Source organism: Stegodyphus dumicola, chromosome 8 (assembly GCF_044657685.1).
Source record: "Stegodyphus dumicola isolate Sdum_Otavi_A_Nest chromosome 8, ASM4465768v1".
Lineage (NCBI taxonomy): Eukaryota > Metazoa > Arthropoda > Arachnida > Araneae > Eresidae > Stegodyphus > Stegodyphus dumicola.
The window spans coordinates 54,853,330-54,877,942 of NC_140775.1; positions in this window are offsets into that span (position 1 = coordinate 54,853,330).

Genomic DNA, 24,613 nt, shown 5'->3' on the forward strand with positions numbered 1-24,613 from the left:
CCGTAAATCGCTCGTAAATAACTCGTAATAGTGCCTTCTCACATATGATGCTTTGTGTTAAGGTTCCTCCTTGAAGCTGCTTCTCTCTCACTCACACCATCAGTAGTTTCTCCATGTCTTGACGGAGAGAGGTCGGAGCTTAAAAATTATTGTAACGCCCTTAGTTGGCGTTATACTTTAGAACTCCTTTTGTTCAAGCACAGTAAATATCATTGATGTGTTACGCCCGTACATCCTCCCCAAGTCAATTACTCGCACACCTTGCTCATGGTTTTCTATTATTTAACGCTTTAATTCAATAGACATCATCATCTTCTTTGGACCCAGGTTTATGAAAATAAATATGATAATGTTTTCTAAATGTACAAAAAGCAAAAAACGCGAACCCAACTTATCAAAAATGCTTCCAAAACGAGGGAAACAAGCACTCAGACTGAGGACTAGTCTGAGGTGGGAGAAACTGTTAGACGCTGCACACGACACCTACATGCGCGCGCATGTTGCGGTCGTGTACAGCGGTGTAGTGTGCGATTCCTCGTATCTCAAATATTGCTCTCGTCTCAAAGCAAAAACATCGCTCGCTCGGTAGTTCCTGTCTCAAAACACTCGTATGTTGGTGCACTCGTATATCGAGGTACCACTGTAAATACAGTTTATAGTTTTTTAATTGTGACAATCATTATAAGCCATGTAGATTTTTCCTTGTGGCTTCATTTGTTTTCTCTTCCAAAATTTCGAACGTCCAACAGTTTTGTCAGTTTCGGGCTTTTGGTATGGAGAGTGAGAAAATGAGATAAGACCAGAATGAACTTCAGTTCTGAACTCTGCAGTTCAGCATAGAGTAAGGAGTATTGACAGATTTATGTTCGCTCTTTACGTGCGCTTTTCATCGTATTTTCTTCATCATTCTCAGCACTTTAAAGTGATAACTACTAGCAGTGTTCCTTTATATTTCGTATATTTTTGGAATTATATTTTTTACTCGTACTTTTCGAAGAACTCCAGAATTGTTTAGTGTTTTTTCGGGACAAATAAATTCTAACAAACTACCAGCTCTTCCGCATGCTTTACGAACGTTTATGCCAGGAACAATTTTGGGTGTTAGAAGTAGGACAGAATGCTAGTGACAAGAACAATTGAGGAGCATCTGAGGCAGCTTGTGACAGTCTTTGCTGCGTTCCAGGAAGATATAAAAGGAGAGGTTGATTCCTTTACAGAAGAGATAAATGCGTCCAACAAAAGAGGGAAAGGGGAAATAATACCAGTTCAAGGAAAGATGGAATCGATCCAAAATTGATACTTAAGCCTGTCAAGAAGAAATAAAAGACAACAGTAGAAGATTTTCGAGGATTTTGAAAGCAGAAATAACATGGTCGAAAGGAGAGTTAGAGAAACTGGAGAACGTGTTTCTGCTGTCAAACAGCAAATCAAAGAAAGAGTTAATGCTGTCAAACTACAAATCAAAGAAGAGTTTCTGATGTCGAACAACAAATCGATGACAAAGTTTCTGCTGTTGTCGCCAAAGAATCTGACAGCTTTAACACATTCATAATGACAACTGGAGACGATTCTGATACCTTTAAATAGGTACCTATGTTTTCCGACCCATTTTGTCATGCTTTCCACGTGTGATGGAAAAAACATGTGACATATGTACAAGGCTCAGTTCTGTATAGCTCCAAATGGAAATGGGTAGGATTCCGAAGACAAACCTGTAATTTCGCAGCTTCTCTGAGAATAGAAGAAGACGATATCGGTCCCACTCTTCTAGAAACCCAGAGGCTAGATTTTGATGCTGTACCCGGTACGCGAAAGCTCTACTAAGAAGTGTTTAAAAGACTACAGAAGGCTGCAGTTAATATCTCGAAAGCAGAAGCTCAAAAAAATAATCCAGAAGCTCGCCATTGTTATGGAAATGCTCTCCCATCTCTCCTTTTTTGACTGCTCAACAGAAATACGTGAAGTACAATCCATGAAATACTTCCTCGGTGGCATACGGGAACCTGAGGTATAGAAACAATTGCGAATAGTGGATCTCAAGGATTTAAAAAATGCCTAGAGTGTACGCCGTGAAAAACGTGGCAGTCCTTTCAGAAACTTGCACACACCATTGCCCAATCGGAACTACTCCAACCCAGAAGCTAGTGGACAAGTGACAGCTCGTCCAGGCAGTCTACCCACTTAAGTAAGTGCCTTAAGGCGGAACAGACGTCAGACGAAAGCGACCTTAGTATGCTAGAACTGCAGTGGTGATGAACACTTACGAAAGAACTGCAGAACACATTAGGACACAGAAGATAATGCTGCTAATCAGCAAGAAGTCACGAAAACAAATCGTGGATGTTGAGCGGAATTTGCCAGAGATTGCCAGATATTGAGAAGTCCCACATAAAATCCTTTCAGATTTCGGTTATGGTTGGTGGCAATAATGGACTTCTCAATCATGAGGCATAAAAATAGAGTTCCCTTAGTAGAACAATCGATACATGAACAATTTACCATCATCCAAAACCTCAAGTCGAGATGATAGAACCAGCATGAACAGAACTTTTCCTTCCAGGATTATAGCTGAAAACAGAAATTTCCGGTAAGGCATTATGAAATATGCTAAGAACGTTAAGAGCACGAAATGAGTACTAATAATATGTTCTTTCGTTGAATTATCAAGGCCGTCATTCCGGTAACGGTTGAAACGTAAGTGCCAAAGCTAAAGTCATTGGGGAATGAGAAGTGGTTGCGTCACGTTCTCCATTGAACTACGTTAAGGGGTCTCGTACACCTTAAAACCCTCAAAATCTCTGAATATGATCCTGTTGTAAGAATTGGGATAGCATATTTATTTTTAAAGCTATTACTTCCAGTTTTTTACAGCTGACTACATAGCACAGCTGAATTAGTAAGCAAATAGTTTGTGTTGCCACAAATGTTTTTATAATTTAATCTTCTTTGTGAGGTAATTTTTTATATGTTCACGTAATACTCCCACTTTGCGTGCACAATTTAAAACATTCTGTTATATATTTTAACTTCATAGTTAATATACAGCTTGTATAGAATCTAAAGACTACTGTGAACCAAAAATCTTAAGAAATTTATACAATGCATTTTAATAAAAAATTTTTAATATTTCCATGCGTAAAATTTTTGACTATTAAAATATTCAATATATTTTTTGGTTCAGTTAGATGATAATACTCATATAAAGAAGTCCATTAAATTTAAAGTGTGTACCAAGAACCGTTTTTAAAATATCATGCGCGCAACAGTGAAAATTTATGTTTTGAGATAATCAAGTTTTAATGTAAATATTTTTTTAAATACTTCTCTTGTTATAAAATATATAAAATGCTTATTTTCTGAGAGATATTGTAATATTATATAATTTCCAATAGTTGGTATAAGCATAATTAATGTAAAATAAGCTGCCATCATCAAAGTATAACATATCAACTAAAAATGATTTGAAACTTCTACGCTATCAATAATACAACTAAATTTTTCTTACAAATTGGAACTTACTTATAGGCAAATGTTTCAGGTAAAGTTCTCTGTAATGTATTATTGTATATCAAACATATAAATCATTTAATAGTTCTTCCACAGAGTAACTTTAGCATACTCTAAATGCTATGTATACAACTGGGAAAAAATGCATTTTAAGAAAATCGAGTTTTGATGCAAATATTTCAGTATACAACTTTCTAATAATAAAGTGCATAGTATATTTATTTTCAAAATGATATATTTAAAATGTATAAATCCTAATAAATTGCATAAGCTTTTGTCAATATGAAACACATTAAAATTACCATACTATATAAAATACCATGACAGAATGATAGCCGTGTATTAAAATACGTGTAGCATATTTGAACAAATAATTTTTTTTTACATAACCACATCAGTTAAGTACTTTCAAGCATTTAAGCATATGATATGTATCATATTATGCAATATTATTTAAACATAGGTGGGAAAAAAACCTTTAAGACTTATTTGAAATTGTATGCTAAACTGCTACATTCATCGAAGTATAACATATCGACTAAGAATGATAAAACTAAAACTTCCTTACAAATAAGAATTTACTTATAGACAAATGTCTTATCCAAATCTCTTAGCTCAAGTTCTCTGTAATATATTACTGTATATCAAACATATAAAACATTTAATAGTTCTTCCACAATGTAACTTTAGCATACTTTAAATGCTATGTATACAACTGCGAAAAACCGTATTTTAAGAAATTTGAGTTTTAATGCCAATACTTCAGTATATAACTTTCTAATAATAAAGTGCATAGTATATTTATTTTCAAAATACATTTAAAAAGTATAAATCCTAATAAATTGCAGAAGCTTTTGTTAGTATGAAACACGTTAAATTTACTTTGCTATATACATTACCATGACAGAGTGATAGCCGTATATTAAAATACATGTAGCATATTTGCACAAAAATTTATTTTTACATAACCACTTTAGTTAAATAAACTCAAGCATTTAAGCATATGATATGTATTATATTGTATAATATACATATTATTTAACATGTGTGAAAAAATCTTTTACGACTTACTTCAAATTGTATGCTAAACTGCTAAAATTTTATTTACAAATTAAAACGCACCAGCACAATAAACTTCCCCATCATTTTTATGGAAGCCTGCACTTCTGACATTTTTTGCTGCCTTTAGGGTTTACGCTGTTGTTTTGTTTCTGACAAGCCTTTCTTTTCTGCGTTATCTATTCGCTTGTTATCAATTTGTAAAAATCCTTCAATAGAAAACTTACTTCTAAAAAGCTGTAGCTCATTCATTACAGAATGTCTACCAACAGACCTTTCGTTAAAAGCAATCACTGCTTCATTTCCAGCAATTTGAACTATCCTACTACCAGCACGACATGTCTTTGTACAAAATTTCGAAATTAAGGAATTAAATGATTCATTATTATTTTGTGTTTTGCCGCCAAGGCAACGTCTCAATAACGAAGGTTGTGACAAATCTATAAAAACTGGCTTTATTGCCTCCATTACAGCGACTGGTTCAGAATTTATATGCTTATAATCAGCTTTATTTTGCTTAGCTATATTGTATTTGCACCATGTGGTTTCATTTGTAGGACAAACGTCATGAATCGGCTTTTCATCACTCGATATTTTGTGGTAGTAAATTGCCCAAATGGCTTTTCTGATATCACTAACAGACTCATTATATTCTCTAATCGCATTACCATAATACGAAGTTATTTCATTTATTAACTTATCTGTTAGTCTCCCTTTCCCAGACAGATTTTACCGTCATTTAATTTTACTTTTTTTCTTTCAAGTTTTAATTTGCGTAGCCATATTCCCATTCGTTTTTGAATATGTCCAACACACTCAAATTTTTCTATATTTAATGAACCATATGGTTTGGCGTCAGTTATATCTGCAAATGGTTTTGCATCACCTATGTAAGGATCTTAAGTTTTACTAACGTTTATTTTATTTTAAATCTTTACTATCACTTCTTATTTTCTACTTCCGGCCAGAATTAAAAGCGTTAACTTATTTATGCAAAATTTGTGTAGCGAACGCCAAGTACTTAAGATGTGGCTTTTTGCCAAGCGAGAGAGAGGAAGGAGTTAGTCGAAGCAGGCCGCTTACCTTAGAAGTTTTACTCAGTTGCTGGTTGCCTTCCAGGCCAGAGGTTTAATCCTCGTGATAATTTTTAAACGTATTGTAGTGTTAACAGTTCTCTGTACTACATACGGCTTCCTGTTAATATAAGGCCAATCTTCCACGTTTATTATTCCAAAGTTAAGTTAGAGTTTAGTTAAATATTTTTATATTCTTACGTTTAGACCACAAGTAGTGGGTCTTTGTATTCCGAAGTACGGAAATTATTGTAAAGAGAGAAAAATAAAGGGTTTTGTATACCTTTCTTGTGTATCCTGTCTACTTCCCACAGTTATTGAACATAGCTTTAGTAAGCTCTCTGTTCCGAGTCAGGTCCTTGCATATACCCGAAGAAAGTAAGACGGAACATTGAACCTGAGAGTGGCGCCCAACGAAGAAGAATAACCATGGCCGAGTTTCAAGAAGAACCTGTGCTGCCTGCAGAAGCGGCTCAGAATCCAGAAATGCCAGCTGCCGCCCTGGAAAGATTTGGTTACATCGTCCAGACCATGTGCGCTTCGATGAAACCAGAAGCAACATTTAATGGAAACTCACCGGTAACCAGTTTTTTGGAAAAATTGGATGACCACTTCATGCTCTACCCCGTGCACGAATTTCAAAAAGTTACCTTAGCTACCAGCGCTTTGAGGGGCCAAGCGCTTAATTGGTTCAAATGTATAGGCAGAAGTCTCTTGGGTCAAGCAGGAAGTCCCACCTATACTTACGAGAATTTCAAGACTGCCCTAGTAAAAGCCTTCCCTGTCGTAAGGGACCGTGCGAAACTAGAAACGGAACTTTTCAGCATATATCAGCAAAGAATCTAAAATCTCTCAAGCTGTATTTTAAGAAAAATTCACGTCTTCAAAATCTTGTTAGGAAACCGTCCGGATCCTGAGATAATTCAAGTGATTTTGCAGAGGTTACTGCCCCAAGTGCAAGACTTTATTGAATTAAGAAATCCGACTACACTGGAAAAGTTATTTTATGCTAGCAATCCAGTTTGAAAGTACAAGAACGGCGGACATTGAAAGAAGACGCCATTATCAACGGCGAAACCAATTTGGTGCGCCAAGACTACAGCAAACTGAAGCACACGGCTACGGAAGCAAAGCGAATCAGTGGGCAAGGAAACCCGAGCATTCAAAAACAGCCGGCGAACGTCCACAGTTCAATAGCAATCCAGGAAAAAAGTCTCAAGGCCAGTGGAAAAAGAAGAAAAGCACGGAAATGAAAAATAATTTAAACTAAAACGAATTTCTGCTGACGGGAGGGTGCGGAAATCCGAAGGCCATGAAAACCCCTCTTCCTTCAAGTTAAATACAGTAATGGTGAAAAATTTGACTCTTCCGAAGATTGAAGTGTTGGTGAATAATATCCCAGCCACCGCACTCCTGGATACAGGCGCGCAGTGTTCCTGTGTGGCAGAAGATTTTTTTAGGAAGTATTTTCGTAAATATCGTATATATAATTCAGATAATACGACAGTGTTAGCTGCGCAAGGAGAAAGATGTAAGTTTATAGGTAAATTACTGCTGTATGTCCGTATCAAGGACGAACAAGTAAAGGTTATGTTTTTCATAGTAAAGAATCTGCAAGCACATATTATCTTAGGAATATATTTTCTTTCAGAGGCACAAGCAACGCTAGATTTTTAAGAAGCGTCCCTTAAGCTGACAATGAAACCAGTTCGTGAAGAAAAGGCTGAACCGCCGATATTAAACCTTGACCACCTTCCTAATGAAGAGCAACGAAGAATCCGACAAGTGGTAAGTGAATTTGCTTCGTTATTTAGTGATATTCCAGGATTTACTCAGGTTACTAACCATAGTATTGACACCGGAGATTCAATGCCAGTTCGCCACAAAGCATACCGATATGATAAGAATAAGGAAAAAATTATAGAATGGCATATCACCGATAAGCTACGTAAAAAGATCATAACGCCCATCTCAAGTAGTTATGCTAGCCCGGTGGTTTTATGTAAGAAAAATAATGACTATCCATTGACACATCCAAAAAGGTGGAGATTCGCAATTGACTACCGTAAATTAAACTCCATAACTAAATATCCGGTATATCCGTTACCTATTATTGAAGAAATTCTAAGGAACATAACATCCACCAAATATATGACGACTTTAGACTTAACGACTGGTTATTTTCAAATAGGGGTTAGGCCTGAGGACGTGCCTAAGACTGCTTTTATAACCACGTCTGGCACTTATGCATTTCTGCGTATGCCGTTTGGCCTTTCAGGGGCACCGGCAACATTTCAGCGATATATGGACATTGTGTTAAGGCCTGTTCATGGAAAGTCCACATTTATCTATTTAGAGGATATCATTATTACTAGTGATAATCTCGACCAACATGTACAGGATTTAAGACAGGTGTTTTCTTTATTAAATGAAGCCGGTCTAAAAGTTAATGTCGAAAAGTGCAAATTTGCAGCCCCTCAATTAAAATATTTAGGTTACAAAATATCTCAGAAAGGAATAGAGACAGACGAATCAAAAATAATCGCTGTACAAAAGTATCCGACTCCAAACACGGCGAAGAAGCTCTCTTCTTTTCTAGGACTTTGTTCATATTATAGGTCCTTTATAAAAGATTTTGCAGCTATTGCTGAACCATTGTTAAAATTAAAAAGGAAAAAGGCGAGATTCTAGTGGACGGCCGAAGCCAATAGTTCTTTCGAAAAATTAAAACAAGCATTAACGCAAGCCCCTCTGTTGAAATTTCCTGAAAAGGATGAGAATTTAGAAATTTCAGCGGATGCTTCGGATTATGCGGTAGGAGCGCTACTTTCGCAAAATCAGCAGCCCGTGGCATTTTTTAGCCGAACTTTAAATCAAACACAAAGAAATTATTCCGCGACCGAGAGAGAGGCACTTGCAGTTCTGTTAGCAGTGCAAAAGTTCCGAGTCTATTTTGGAAAGGTCCAATAACAGTGTATTCTGATCATGCGGCGGGAACTAGATTGTACTCAGGGAAAAACTTATTCCCAAGGTTAATAAAATGGGCAATAAAGTTACAAGAATATAATCTGGTAATCAAGCATACCCCCGGAAAGGAAAATATCGTAGCAGATGCCCTATCCAGAATTAAAATAGATGAAGAAGGTAATACTGTAAAGGTGGCAATGCTCACAGCATGTACAATAAATTCCCGAGAAACTGTAATAACCGAACTGGGTAAGGATCCTGAATTTAAAAATATTTATGATTATTTAAAGGATCCTGAAAATTTTAGCCACCAAGATATTGTGGCGATAAGTAATAGGGCGGCCCATTACGAACTAATAGATGGTCTATTAATTTATACAAAAACTACGAATTCCAACAACGAATTTCGACCTGTTATCCCAGCTAGTCTTAGATTAAATATCCTGTAAGAGCTCCATGACAGCCCTTTAGCTTCTCATGCTGGTATTCGAAAACCTATCCAACGCGTACGCGAGGCAGTCTATTTTCCTGAACTGCAAAAGGTAACAAGGGCGTATGTCCAGTCCTGCCCAACATGTCAAGCAGTTAATTATATTAATTTCCGCCCGGCCGAGTTTCTAAATAGTATTAAATCGGAATTTCCAAATGAAATAATTGGCATCGATTTATTGGGCCCTTTCCCAAAAAGTCAGTTAAATAAAAGTCGCTATCTCCTTGTTATGGTTGATCATTTTAGTAAGTGGACCGAAATTGTTCCCTTAAAACGAGCCTCCGCGAAATTAGTTACTGATTCTATTTTAAATAAATATATTTTAAAATACGGAGCGCCCCTAAAAGTTATATCGGATAATGGTCCTCAATTTGTAAGTAATGTATTTGAAGACATGTGCCAAAAACTGGGCATACGTCATTTAAAAATGGTCCCGTATCGGCCGCAATCAAATATAGCGGAACGGGTGAATAGAAATATAGTGAAAATTATCCGTAGTTATGTTAACAATTTTCATAAAAGCTGGGATAACTATGTCAATGAATTTGCTTTCGCCCTTAGGACCGCAAAACATGATACAACGGGCAAAACTCCTGCTGAGTTATTTTTAGGCAGAAAGATTATAACGCCGTTAGATAAATTATTTTATGTGCAACAAAGAGCCCCAGAATTAATAATGGGTGATATAGAAAAACTAATTAAAGAAGCAAAAAAGAATACTGAAGTAGCACAGAGAAAACAAAAGCTGTATTATGACTTGAAACGACGGGGAGTAACTTATAAAGTAGGGGATGAAGTGTTAAAAATTAAGCATTCACTTTCTTCAGCACCAGAAGATAAAACTGCGAAATTTTTTCCACGATTTGAAGGACCATATGTCATAGAAAAAATAACTCACGCTGTAGTAGTGTTAAAAGCCAGGAATGGTGAAACCTGCTCCGCAAACATTGATCAAATCAAACCCTACTATGATCGTAATAAAATGCAAATATTTACAGATCTTTTGCAGGATCCGGCACGGCAGACACGGCGGGCACAAGCTCCAGAGGTGGAACAACGACAAGTACAAGGGCAAGCCATTAAGAGGCAGGAGCAAGTGAAAGGAAAGTTTCCCCGCGGGAAAATTAAAGGTAACAAGAAAAAGAAGCCGTTCCACCGTCCAGAAAAGAGAGCTCACGAACACCCCCAGAATGAAGAAGGGAGAAGGACGACGTATGCAAAGAGAGCCAGGAGAAATGACGGCAACTATAATCCGGCTCTAAAACGGAAGATCTACTCATCCGACAGGACTCTCCGCAGCAAATGTCGCCGAACTGCGGAAGAGCCACCAGCGGCGGAGGAAAAGTTACAAGGAAAATTTGAACGGCCAGCAACGAGGTCCAAGCAGGAACGCGAAAGGATTCTCCCGGTTCCGCCAAGACCAGCTGCCATCAAACGGCCAAGACCACAGGCAGCGGCGAAAAAGAAGGTATTCAAGGGTGACCGAACTGGAGAAAAAAGAAAGCTTCTAGAGGAAGGCCCTGAAGGGCGAGCCCGCACAAGAAGGAGGATAAAACAAACCAGAATCTGCGCTACCTTCCAGGACTGGGCTCAGAAAAGAATGTCCGAATATAACAAAGATAAGTAAAATTTTATGTTACTTTGCAAACGTAAGTTAATCTTTCATTCTTACTGCAAGTGGCAGATTTCAAGAAGTTTTACGTCATGCGAGCTCTACCTTTATCGCCAAAAAGGCGAGAAATGAGTTGTTACCGATTTTGGTATTATGTTTTTCAATTACTCGCGCGTAAAACAAAAGTTGATGTATAATAGGAATATGTAAAGACTTAAGTATTGTAAAAGTTATTGTATAAATTTTATTCAAAACATTCTGGCAAGAAAGAAGTTTTAGTCTGAAAGACTTTTTGAAATGTAGTATTTCAATGTAGAAGAATTAGCACTTGATTTGAAAAGAATAGAAGTTAACAATGTACTACTAATGTATGTTTTCAAATGCGTAAAATTAACGGCATGTTAATATGTTCTTATATACAATGTGGACTGTTATTTTAAATGTTAAGAAATACTGTGATATGGTAAAAGTGAAAGTAATGTTAAAAATTTTTTTTTATTCGTGTTACTGTAAAAAGACCAAATCATGGTGAATATGTGTTAAAGGTTGAATGAATGTTGTTAGGCTCTCTGACGCTACACTTCAGAGTTAGCCACTTTCAGAATAGTACCTCAGGGTTTAGAGTTGAAGTTAGGGTGTGTTACGAGGTCTTGGTATGTTGAATTTTTAACACGTTAGTGTTTTGATTGTAGGAGGAAGTGTTGAACACGTATACATAAACACATTCGTGTTTGGTGTTCTTTTACAACACATGTCAGAGAGCACGGGGAGAGATAATTAAAATAGTCATGAATGAAATAAGAATGTTAAGAGAAATATAAATATGCATGTTACTTGCCATTTCATTGTGTAACATTTCATTAAACTAGTTTTCCTTCCAGATCTCTGGAAGGAACCAGATTTGAATAAAAGCTCATGTTTAGATGCAGTACAGATGAAAAATTGTGTGTCCTTGGAGCTGCTATTGTAAAAACAAATTTCTTTTTTTTTTAATTTCTAGTTTCTAGTGAGAAATGTTTGTAAAAGATTGGCCTCGCGTTAGATTCTAGAGCTAAATGTTTTCAACAAGGTCGTTTTAGACCTCAGTTTAAAACGAATTAACTCTGGCGGGAAGTATGTAAGGATCTTAAGTTTTACTAACGTTTATTTTATTTTAAATCTTTACTATCACTTCTTATTTTCTACTTCCGGCCAGAATTAAAAGCGTTAACTTATTTATGCAAAATTTGTCTGACGAACTCCGCTTTTTGCCAAGCGAGAGAGAGGATGGAGTTAGTCGAAGCAGGCCGCTTACCTTAGAAGTTTTACTCAGTTGCTGGTTGCCTTCCAGGCCAGAGGTTTAATCCTCGTGATAATTTTTAAACGTATTGTAGTGTTAACAGTTCTCTGTACTATATACGGCTTCCTCTTAATATAAGGCCAATCTTCCACGTTTATTATTCCAAAGTTAAGTTAGAGTTTAGTTAAATATTTTTATATTCTTACGTTTAGACCACAAGTAGTGGGTCTTTGTATTCCGAAGTACGGAAATTATTGAGAGAAAAACAAAGGGTTTTGTATACCCTTCTTGTGTATCCTGTCTACTTCCCACAGTTATTGAACATAGATTTAGTAAGCTCTCTGTTCCGAGTCAGGTCCTTGCATGTTCCCGAAAAAAGTAAGACAGAACATTGAACCTGATACCGTCACCAATATAAGAAGTATATTTTACACCTCTTTTTTCCATGGAACATGAAAAATTGTTTATCTTTCCATTCATTTCCATTTTTCCTGAAGAACCAGCATTATTCCCCAAACAGGCCTTGTGTTCACTTTCGCCGTTTCCTAGAAATGACTCGCAACCTTTGCAATATAACACAGTATTTCTGTATCGATTACTGTGTTGCTTTCTGACCCTATTACGGATCAGACTCCAACCAAAGACGTATGTCCTCGATTCTTCCATGTACCGTCTCCACTTACAGTCACATTTAACGACGAATTTGAAAGAACGATGTGCAATCACAGGAGGGAGATCCATAACGCAGCAGAATTTCTGCATAGCAGCTTTCCCTTGACCAAGAGTTCGCATTGCATACGTAAATCTTCTGTTTAGCTCTGATATATTTTTTCGGACACCCATCATATTAGAGTTTCTGAAAGTTCTTTTACATGAACACTTTGAGCATAGTAACTCAAATTTTGAGCTTAAACCATGATGAAATAGTTCACTTAAATGAACATTACAAATTTTACAACATAAATTATTTTCAATAAATTGAAATAGGATATCCAAATCAAATAGTCTATAACCACTAAAATTAGGCTCTAAAGTTATCTTTATCTCTTGGTGGCAAAACAGTGTCACTATTTAATTTTTTAAACGAAAAACTGACACCACACTTCTTATTCATTGTATCATTATGCTGATTTGCCTGGAACTTTCATTTCTTTGGTCGATGAATATAAGATCTTTTATTTTTTACATCTTCCTCACAATTTTCCATAATTATGAGGTGATAAAAATACTAAACAAGAACTGCAATGTTATAATAAAAACACCTTCAAAAAAGTCAAAAGAAATTTAGAAATCGCAAAAGAGCTTGTAAACAATCACGTTTCACGCTAATCCAAAGCTGGAGTAAGATTTCAACACATGCCTATGTTAGATGCATATGTTAGAATAGTGCTATGTGTAAATCTAATATATTCCTAAGTCGCGCTTTCGAGACATGAAAAACGCAGTTTGAATTTTGTCAATCGGCCCAGTAGAACGGGAGATATAGCACAGTCCTCCCCCTTTTTTTTTTTTTTTTTTTTTTTTTTAGCTTGATAGCACATCAGCACTGTTTTTCCACCATCTCAAAATAAATTATGAAGATTTGTGCTTATGCAACTAGTTGAATTTCAACAGAAATACACGTTCATATGAAAACGTTGAAGCTCTTTTAAAGGGCTGGTTTTATACCTTTATGCAAATGTAATTCTACCGCATATAGCAGTACTTCCCTGTTAGCTGAATTACTTTCACACTGAGTCTTCCGATGAGAATTTTCCTAATTAAATACCAAAGGATGAATGATTATAAATCTACTATCTTAACGATCCTTTCACTCAAAATCAAATATTCGAAAAGTGAGCAGAAAGGCAAAATAGACAATAGCTAAACATGGGAACATCAAATGTGAATAGCCCTTTATTGTTGGTCTGCTGCCTTTTACCAGCTAAGATAGTACTTGCCAGAAACCGAAGATTATCCAACTGTGGGCATAGTGGTAAGAAGTCCTTTACTGAGTTCTCCAGCCGAGTAAACGTAAATGCGATCAACCTCTCGAAGCCGGCTGGTACAGCAGTTGTACAAGGAGAATGACTTTCTCAGACGCCGGCATTGGTACAACTGTCGTACTATCCATGCCCTCCCCATTTTAGAGAATCGCCTATCTGTAGATCTTTGGGTGGTCCATTGTCGCTGCTCAGAGTAGCCGCTGCCTACGCATTATTTCCGTCTTCTTATCAGTTTAGCTACATTTTGGCAAAAACCGCAGGTTTCGTCTCTCGCCAATATACTTGAAAATTAAATAGAGGCCATCTCTTTCTCAATCTGTCTGATAACTTTAATGCTATTTTTTTTTTAGTACTGACTTTTGCTATGATTAAAACGTCAGCGATTTTGCACGCTCTTGAAGCTTACCATATTTAATGTTCTTTAATCATAACAAATAAGAATAGATTAATATTTTAGATTTAATGCCCTTCTAGAAAATATTTAAAACCGTTTTTATCGTTTACTCGTTTACTTCCTTTTCATACTTATGAATAATAAGATTTTATTTTGACATTGTTTTGTGGAGTGCATAAAACCCTTAAGAACTGTCAACTCTTTCAAAGTGCTTCTATTATGCAGGCAATTTTGTCTGATTTATCAGGAGATAAATAAGAGACAATTGTATGCATAATAGTTTTTCTGATTTTCATTCATTCAGTGATTGCTTTCAATGATTTTCATTGATTGTAAATTAAATAAAATCAATTTATCTTTACACCCTCTTTTATGATGAGATCTGCCAAAAAATATTTAAATATCAGTAAAGCTCACGTTACTTCTAAACTGAATCAAAACATCAGTTAAATGTTATAAAATTTTGGCCAGTTTTATTTGCTGAAATTCTTATACCCTTCAAGAGATAGAGAGAATTCAGACAAGTTGATAAAAAAAATATCTTAAAAAAGTTGTTATTTTGTCTGTAATAAGGTGTATGTCAACTTACTACTAAATGTATGAAAATTAGGATTGGATTACGGAAAAGCACGCGAACGCTATCTGCTTAAGGGAATGGATGCTTTCGTGTAAACCTTTTTAAGAGAAAATTGCTCGCATTTACATTCCTGGTGGAAAACTCCACATGTAATCAACCCGTTCTTCGGTATTGATTGGATTAATTTGTTCGCTTACTGAATTACATCATAGCACCCAACGATTACCTGTATAAGGGGAGTTATGTCTTCGCGGAGGACTTTCTAAGAGAAGCTGGCTTGCATTTACGTTACACAAAAACCATGAATCCAACTATTTATCCGGGATTCAATTCCAAGCGAGCTATAAGTGTTCAGCCACCTTTACCGCTTTACTGAAGAGCAGGTAAAAATATTGATAAAGGAAAAGTATTGAATTAACCGGTTTCATTTACTAACCTATATTTCTCAATCGACAGTACATAAATTACGCATATGAGGGGGATTATTTGTGAATAAATAAACTGTATTGCACTTTTATCCACTATGTCATATTACAATGGAATTATTGCATTTCAAAGTTATTTCTCATGAATTAATTTTGCTCTTCATTATTTTTGATATTTTCAAAGAGAAAATTCCACACTTTAAATAAAAATATACACGAGAAGATACTTTATGCAAAATTTGGCGTAAACGGTTTTCTTAATTTTGCTTTGAAAATATTGCAGGGTAATCGTTTTCATTACTGGAAGAAATATAAAAAACAAATTTACTACATGGTATCAACACCCAATATTTCCTTATTCTTTTGAAAACGTGAAAGATTACTCTTTCTAAAATAAATTAGAAAATATATTATGTGCAAATAGAATATTCGTTGAAAATGAAATAGACTTCAACTTTTGGATATAACGATAGTTTTAGACGAAATTTCTACCTATGGAAAGAAATTGACGTATAATTAATTTTTCATGAACATTTAAAACTGTTCTCAAAATTCTTTTGATGATTGCATGTATAAGTCACGAATTTGTTTCTCGGCTAACATAAACAAAAGCCAATTTTACAAAGAAAAATTCTCGTTAAAGATATACCTTCTTTGCCTGATAGTCCAATGTAATATTTGTTAAAATTAATTATTAAACGCAACCAATTTATCTCGGATTTTGATTTTTATATTATAATAACAAAATTATCGAAAAAAGCAGATTTAAATCTCTGTTATTGTTATGTAAAGCTTTATTATTGCTGTAAGTTCATCTCAAAATCTAATTGTATTGAATCTCATTCTAATCATCTAATGGTAATAAATATTATTATTATTATTTCATTAAATTGGTCATTACCATTATTTTATTAATGAAAATATGTTATTAAAAATCGCATTCCGGCCTGCAGACTTACAGATCTAGTCTGTATTTACTATATTTTGTTAAATTTTGTTCTCGCTTTCTAATTTCTAATACGAAAATACGCGAATATAAATGAAGAGTGAAAACAAAGTTAAAAAATTCACAAATTATTTACGACATTGATTAGAAATAATGAGTGAAATATAAACATTGCATACATTTTGTTCTAAATAAAGTGTGCACTGGATATGCATCCAGTACTGCACATTTATTTATGCACTATTTATTTAGAATTTTGCTTTCATTTAAATTTGAAAGCAAAATAATCATCGAAAAAATTGCAAATCTAGCAACTCCTCTACTATGGGACGTAGGCGTCCGACAAACATGTAAATTTTACTTCATCCATGGAGGGGAACTAACGACTTTTCTCATTAGGAAAATGTCAAAGAGGGGGCAAAACTGTTTCGGATCGCGCTGGTCTGAAAGCTATAATATGAGAATTTCGGCCCGGTTTTAGAAGGTTAAGAGGGTAATGCTTGAGAACCTATTGTAATAATTTTGTGGAAACATTTATTTGGAAGAACGTTTATAAAAGTATAAAAAACATTACAATGAGAGAGAAAATATAAATTCAGGTTTTAGTCAAATTATCTGTATATGAAACGTCGAAATGGTAATATGAGGAGTATTTTATTCATTTGTGTAAGCATTTTATTTACTTGCATACCAACGAGTTCTGACGAAAAGTCTGCATAGATTTATTACCTAATTATTGGCACTTCTTGCAGACGCAAATGAGATCTAATCAGAAAATAATCAAGCATCTGAATCAGTCAATCATCAACACGCACATTCTAAATCAGATTTCTGAATTACTTTCTTGAAGCGTTTACGGTCCAAATAAAACTGAAGAAACATTTTAAACACAAAACAAAGCAGCAGAAGTGTGAGAAGTATATATTACTATAAAGCCAACACTCTGTCAGTTAAAGACAAAGTAGTTTGATTAAATAAACAAGGTGAACAGAGACACAGTTGTAGCCGTTTGTAATTTTAAAGTACATAAAGCGCAGGAGTATATCAGAAAACTAGTGAGTAGCACATTGGTTACAATTTTTATTATAAACATGCTGAAACTGTGAATAAAATTTCAAGCATCGGTGGCATCATCGAATGGAGACATGCTTCAGTGTCAGATGTATTTCATTAAAAGATATGAAATATTTTTAAACGTTTAAGAACACAGTTTCTGAAGTACTTGACAGCTCACCCTGTATAAGCTTCATTCCTTTGTTTAAACGTCGGTAAAGAGTTATCACAGATTTTCTTAAAAATTATCGGTGATCAATACTGGTATTGATCAATCATAACGACAATAACATACATTGTTATGGAAAGAGAGAAAGTACTTGTGAGGCCTTTCTGAAAGACCGAGTCTCAGTTTTAATATTTTAATATTAATCTCTACAAGTCTGACCTAACTGACACTACTGAAATAGTTACGAAAAATTGATTCCCACTGTTAAAAAATTGATCTGCATTTTTTTTTCGTAAATTTTATTTTTTTAAACAACATGTCTGTAATCAATGTGCGCACCGCTTTGATGCTGGAAAAACACTAAAATTTGAATCATCGTTGTACAAGCTAAAAAAAAACAATATTTAATTGTGAGAATAAAATATTCTAACGACTATAATGATAAGTCAAGAATAAAATCAAATCTGTAGCTGCAAGCCTTTTTTAGCGTTATGGTGGTTAGGGAAAACTGAGTGCGATACCGAAGGGCTCGGGTTCGAATCCCGGAGAAGGCATGGATGTAAAATTGTCTGTCCCTTCATAGGAGGCAATGATGGCCCGCCTACTAGGCGCCTCCATGATAAAGAGACTACCGATCTGGCCTTAGGGCAGGACGATGCCGACATAGGCAAGTGGCAACCATAAGAAAAAAAAATTTGATTGTAATCTTATTCAAAATTTCCTAATTATAAGACGCAAATTTTTAGACACCTTTCTCATGTTCGTTTTTAATGGTAATCAAACTAATATGAAAGTGGACTGAAAAGTCATTTTTAAATGAACCCCATAATCTTATACGTCTCTGTACATTTGCATAAATCCATAATGGGCCAGGTATTATTTTGTCGAAGGACAAGAGTCTAAATGGAACGATTACTTCGCTTGCTTGCGAGTGAATTCTAGGAGGTCCGACGAAGACATCGCGGACGAAAACGTAGCGGAGAAAACAATGTAAGACGGAAACTTCGTTGTAGAAAACATGTGGGAGAAAAGAAGGCAGGAAAACATATCGTAAGTCTAAAACATCATCGAAAAAATCAATCGTGGTACAAAACATCGACGAAGAACAGAAAGCGGTTCCAAAACTTCGCAGTTTAAAAATATCGTCGTGGAAAATATATTCCTATAAAAGAGAGTAAATAAAATAATCGCATGACGATTATTCTGCAGATATATCTTTTCTACTTTTAAAAGGTGCTGGTGCGTATTCGAGTAATGAATTCTAGGTGCGAATAAGAATGAGGAATATTTTTACCTCTATATTTCATATATTTCCTTTCATTAATAATTTTTTGCTAAAAATCCAAGAAGGAACTCTTGCATTGAAAAGTTGAAAGGAAGTAGAAAATTAATGATACGTATGGGAGTACTACGCAGTTTTTTATTTTTTATTTTAAGAGAATTTTAAATTTATTTACTTAACTATTAAACGTTATTATTTAATTAAGTCATTTCATAAAGTTTTATTGGCAGTTCTTCATGAACAATATATTTTTAAAAAATTAAAAAAGGGAAAAGGAGCATTTACTTTAGATTAAATGTATTTAAAAGTTTTATGCATGTCTGAAATTTCTAATATTATGTTCTTTGAATAAAATTAAGACTTCTTTTGTTTTTTTTCCTTCAGCTTCTTCAAAGTAATCCTTTTATATAAGTATCCTTTGCATGTTGCGATTCGTTAGTTGTGATGACACAAGTCAGGATGAACTACGTAATATTTCAGTACCGTATTTATATTTATTGGATTATTGGAAGAGCCCGTTAGGGCTCTTTTCCTAAGGGGAGGGAAGCGTTTGGGGAGGACTTTCTCAGGAAAAGTTTCGTACGCACATTACACATTAGAAAAACCACAAAATTCTCAAGCAGCGTGTTTTTGTGCTGGGTCTAGCTACCAGCGTTCAACGACTTTACCTCTGGACCACTGCAGCCAGATAGAGTTATTAACGGAATAGATTATTAACGGAAATGCATTCATTTTCACACTATTTTTTTGAGAAAGATCAAATTTAAATTTAGATCTAGAAAATGTAAAGGCAGAATTTTACAAAAAGAAAATATAGGTACAATAAATCCTCTTGTCGATTACCATCCTAAGATGACCGATGTTTCTGAGAAAATAAGTAAATATAGGTTTTTCACAATGTCTCTCTAAGATGACCTCATCAACGGAAGACTAAAGAGATATGGAATCGTCAACGATCGCTTTGAAACGAATATTTTATATTTAACTTTACATTTATATATTTTTATAAATGATTCTAAAATATGGCTAAGCTTTTGTGTCTCAGTGTGCCACTACATGGAACACCCAAATTGAATCGCTTCGAAAGCCTCTAAATTCAACCGTAAATAGATAAAAATGCTTTTATAATATACTTTGAACTTTTCTTTTTAAACCGTAGATAGCAGCATATCACAAGGAGACATAACTTTAATTTATTATGTGTTATTAAAATCCATTTTTTCAAGTAATTTTCTCTATTTTTTTAATGATATAAAAATTTTATTTGGAGAAAAAATAGGCATAATTTAGCTGGCTGTACTCCAAATTATTTTTTTAATCTTTCATACAAAAATCATACGCAGAATCATTGAATAAAACTAGGTGTTCCATTAGCGGGAACACTGCGCCTTTAGCAATCTCATGCTCTTACTAATCAGAACATCTGTGCTCTTAGGAGAGAACATCCGTTGTTTTCGTTTTCTGTTTCCGTTGATTTTTTTTGGGGAGGGAATGAATTCAAACAAAGCAGCATTGAAGGGCGAGGTGGTTTTTGGGTTATGAAAGCATTAATATTGGCATCTCGAAATTTTTGGGGGTAGTTTTTAGGCGGGAATTTCATTAGTAGCTCGACTCATCTTTACTTAGACCTATGCGAATTTTTTGCTGTCATTTTAGTCTCATTCCCGTTTATTTTCAATAATTGTGTAGATATTTTTCGTGTATCTATATATTATAAGCTTATTTTTCTTTTTTGTTAATATTAATCGTAGTTAATTATTTTAATCTTAGTTGGTTTGTGCTTCCATCAAGAAGGTGTGACTTGCTTTGAACAATTTCACGAAGATAAGAAATAGGAAAATTTATAAACATTTTTGTATATAGGACTTGTGTATATAGATATGTACCTCATTTATCCGTATATATTCAAGAATATTGTGTATATCCAGGAAACCATGTATACAGCCATAATACAGAGTTTTTTCATTCTTATGCAAACGCTTCTACTCATTTTCATGCTTCACTGCAATGCTCGCTTAGTCGCACTTTTAAAAGCTCTAGCGGCGCAGTGTTCCACCTCATGGAACACCCACAGAATTAAAACGGTAAGTGCAATTTTTACAACATTTTACCTGTATACTTATTTAGGACAAAATAAACTGAATACAATGTTTCTTGCAGAAATTCCGAATTTAACGTACAGTGCGCCGCAAAGGATTAAATATTTTAGTTCTATGTTACGCAAATTGTATTTCTCTCTTTGTACCGAGGAGAGGCGCAGACAGAAATTTGTCAGGATCGTAAAGCTCGGGTTTAGAGCTTTTAAGTTGCGGTGAGTTTCAACTAAGCAGAGGTTCTCCTGAGTTTACTTGGTGAGCCGCTACTGAAGTCGGAGGTTTCAAAGAGTTCTTCGCCGTTCCTCAGCCAACTTAATGTTTGAAAGCCAATAAAGTAGTTTCGGTCAACATTATGACTCTGAGGTTTCTTGGGTTCTACACTGAGGGAACATCAAGTGAATTTACAGTCCACTACTTTTGAACGACGGGGCATACAGTTTTCACACACAATTTATTCGAAAATGTTTTAGTTATTGCTTGAACTTTTAGAACGAAGTTCTCAGCGAACCACTTTTTTTTACGACCACTTCTTAAAAGTATAGCTGTGGAATTCTGGTACTAATTCTCATCTTTTTAAAATTTCCCATTTAGGTAATATTTTATTACTGCATTTTACAATATAAAGGAAGTATTATAATCACGAAAATTTTCAAGTATCACATTTCAGTGGAAATATCCATTTTGTCCATATCTGAATCCATTTGGATTATTTTTGTGCGACATCTCATACGGACAGAATAAAGACTTTTTCCTTTTCATAGTATATTTTATAATGCATTCAAAAGGGATTTTTTCGTGTTCTCTGTATGTATGTGCTATGTTCGTGTTTCTGTATGTATGTGCAACTTTCTTTTAGGAATCGGGTATTCAAGTTTGAAAAAGCAATTCGAAGAAATAAATTTAAATGATCAGCAGCAAAAAGTGTGTATATTTTAGTAGGCCTTATAAGGAAATTCACATAACTTATAAGGAACAACATAATATATGTGATATAATATATGTGTGTATGTATCTCGCATAACTCAAAAACGATTAGCCGAAGAATATTGAAATTTTCTAAAGAGTAGGCTTGCTTCTCTCTTTATATTGCAGGTTAGCTGTACCAACCGTATATGTATATGCGTATATGTACACCAACATCCTTTATCCGGCTTAAAAGTACCTACACGACCTTTATTTTTGCAATCGTTGCTTGTAGTAATATACTTCCAGTTATCGAAATGTTTTTAAATCACGAAAATATTCATGTTTTGGCGATGTCGAATATTTAAAAAAATTCTTTTTTGACAAATAAGTAAATCCAAATTTTAATACAGTCTCGCGGTTCGTATACTTACATTTGGGAACGTTTCATACTTGTTATCTATATAGTATATAAAGAAGAAAGTTTGTGTGTTTGTCCTCTCATAACTCGGTCACTACTATAGCTATCACCACCTAACTTTCTACAATTAGGTCGACGTCACTTTTCTCCAAAAAAAAAAAAAAAAAAAAAGTAGCTAAAATCAGAACTATAAATTAAAAACTCGGAAAAACGATAATTTTTCTCATTTTCCGAGTGGCAACAGTCTCGCAAGCTGGAGACGAAAATCTGCTTTATTTCGAAAGTTGTTACCATTGCTCTCTTTCAAATCCTAGAGTTTGTTAAAATACGAAAATAGATAAAAGATGAAATAAAAATAGCTTTCCCAAACATTAAATACGTTATTCCCGATTCCGAAAATTCGAGGGAAGCCATTTCGACTATTCTCATCTTAACCACTTTCATGAGCCAAAATACTAATTAAAAATTCTGAAAGTTCTAATTTTCGCACTCATTTTTCCTAGTGGTAACAGGCTCGGGCGTTGGAGATAGAATTGTTTTATTTCGAAAAGTGTTGCTACTGCTCGCTTGCAAATCGTACATTTTGTTAATAAAAAAATTTGTAAATTTTACATAACCTATATATATAAAGAAGAATGTCTGTTTGTGTGTTTGTTTGTTTGTTTGCGTTATTGATTTCTGATCAATTATGATAAATATTTTGCGACATTGAATCGACTAAAGTTGAATATAGGTGAAATATTGGATGGAACTTGAGCTGTTATGGCCATTTGATTAGAAAGACGAAAATCACTAAAAGCTGAGTGACATTGCTTCTGATACAATGAGAGAGAATTATATTTTTCTATCGAAATTTTTTATGTGGGGTTGCATATCGCACCAGACTGAAAAATGTATAACTATGAATCGTATTTTTTGCATCGTTAGAGAAGGATTACAACGGTATCGTTCTCTCTGTTGTTAGATACATTGCTTTCAATCTAACTTAATTGACATCGGGTACTTCCGCTAATAAAGAAATAAAATTAGAAAAAATTCATAAACGCACGACCAAAATTGTGCAGTATGTGTAATTTCAAAATCAGCAACTTTCTTTTAGGAATCGGGTATTCAAGTTTGAAAAAGCAATTCGAAGAAATAAATTTAAATGATCAGCAGCAAAAAGTGTGTATATTTTAGTAGGCCTTATAAGGAAATTCACATAACTTATAAGGAACAACACATAAGGCCTTACAAGGCCTTACTTGTTGTTCGCCTGAGATTTTTGATTTTAGAAAGCACATAATTTTTCGATTTTTTTCATTCGAAAAATTATGCGTCTGTTTCTCGTACTTTTCTAATATACAGTGAATTATTTCATAAGGGCATTACGCGGAAGTTTCTAATTATTAGTTTAGATATAGTATATAGACATTGTCAAACATTCGTTTCCTCCAGATGTAAACCACCTGTTTCTCGACCGGGCCCAAACAGCTTTTTACATATTGTTAACTGCAAACAATCATTCGATTTACTGCATAATTAAATGGAATGTATTCTGAGAGCTAAAAAATGTCATCTGAGCAATTTGCAATTTGATTCATTACTAGTAAACCTGAAATCAGTTTCGTTATTTTAACAACAAAGGGCGTTTTTATGCATAGTGCTGGAAATAGATTAAAGATTTAATAAAAATTAAATTTTAGGTTCGAGTTCCATTTGACGAATATCAAAATGTTTACCTTGAAAAATTAATAAAAGTATTTTGAAAATAGGAATGTAATTTTTAATTATTTTAAATCTATTTACTCTAAAGCAAAATGCCGTTACATTAAATATCAGAGGCACAAGTAGAAGATATACGACTGGATATAAATGGCTAGAAGTAAGAAACAAATAGAAAAGAAAGAGAGCGATCAGAGTAAAATTATTCATGTTAAATTCAAATGGAAAGAATTTGAAAATGCTATATTTCAATAGCTAAGATTTAGTTAACTCTAACAGGGAGAAGTACCTCATATGGGCATAGTATACATCATAAGTGAAGTGGTGAAAGCATACGGTATCGTGTTTTTACTATTTGAACACTTTCGAAGATCTGAATGATGAGTTTATATATGTCAAATACTCTATTAATTACTTATCTCTATCTATCTGTAATTATACACGTACTGTCCAGCAATGAATGCTCGATGTATAGGTCACAGCCACTACCCCACCAAAAGAGAAAACTTTCATTTATGAAACTTCCTAGTACGTCTGCCAGGGAAACGAAAACAGGCTTTACATCTAACATTATCCTGCACACTTTTATGAAACATTAACATTTTGATTCGACATTTTGATTCGCCGAATTTTATTTTGAGTTTTGTTCAAGCAAACGTTTCGAAAATCAT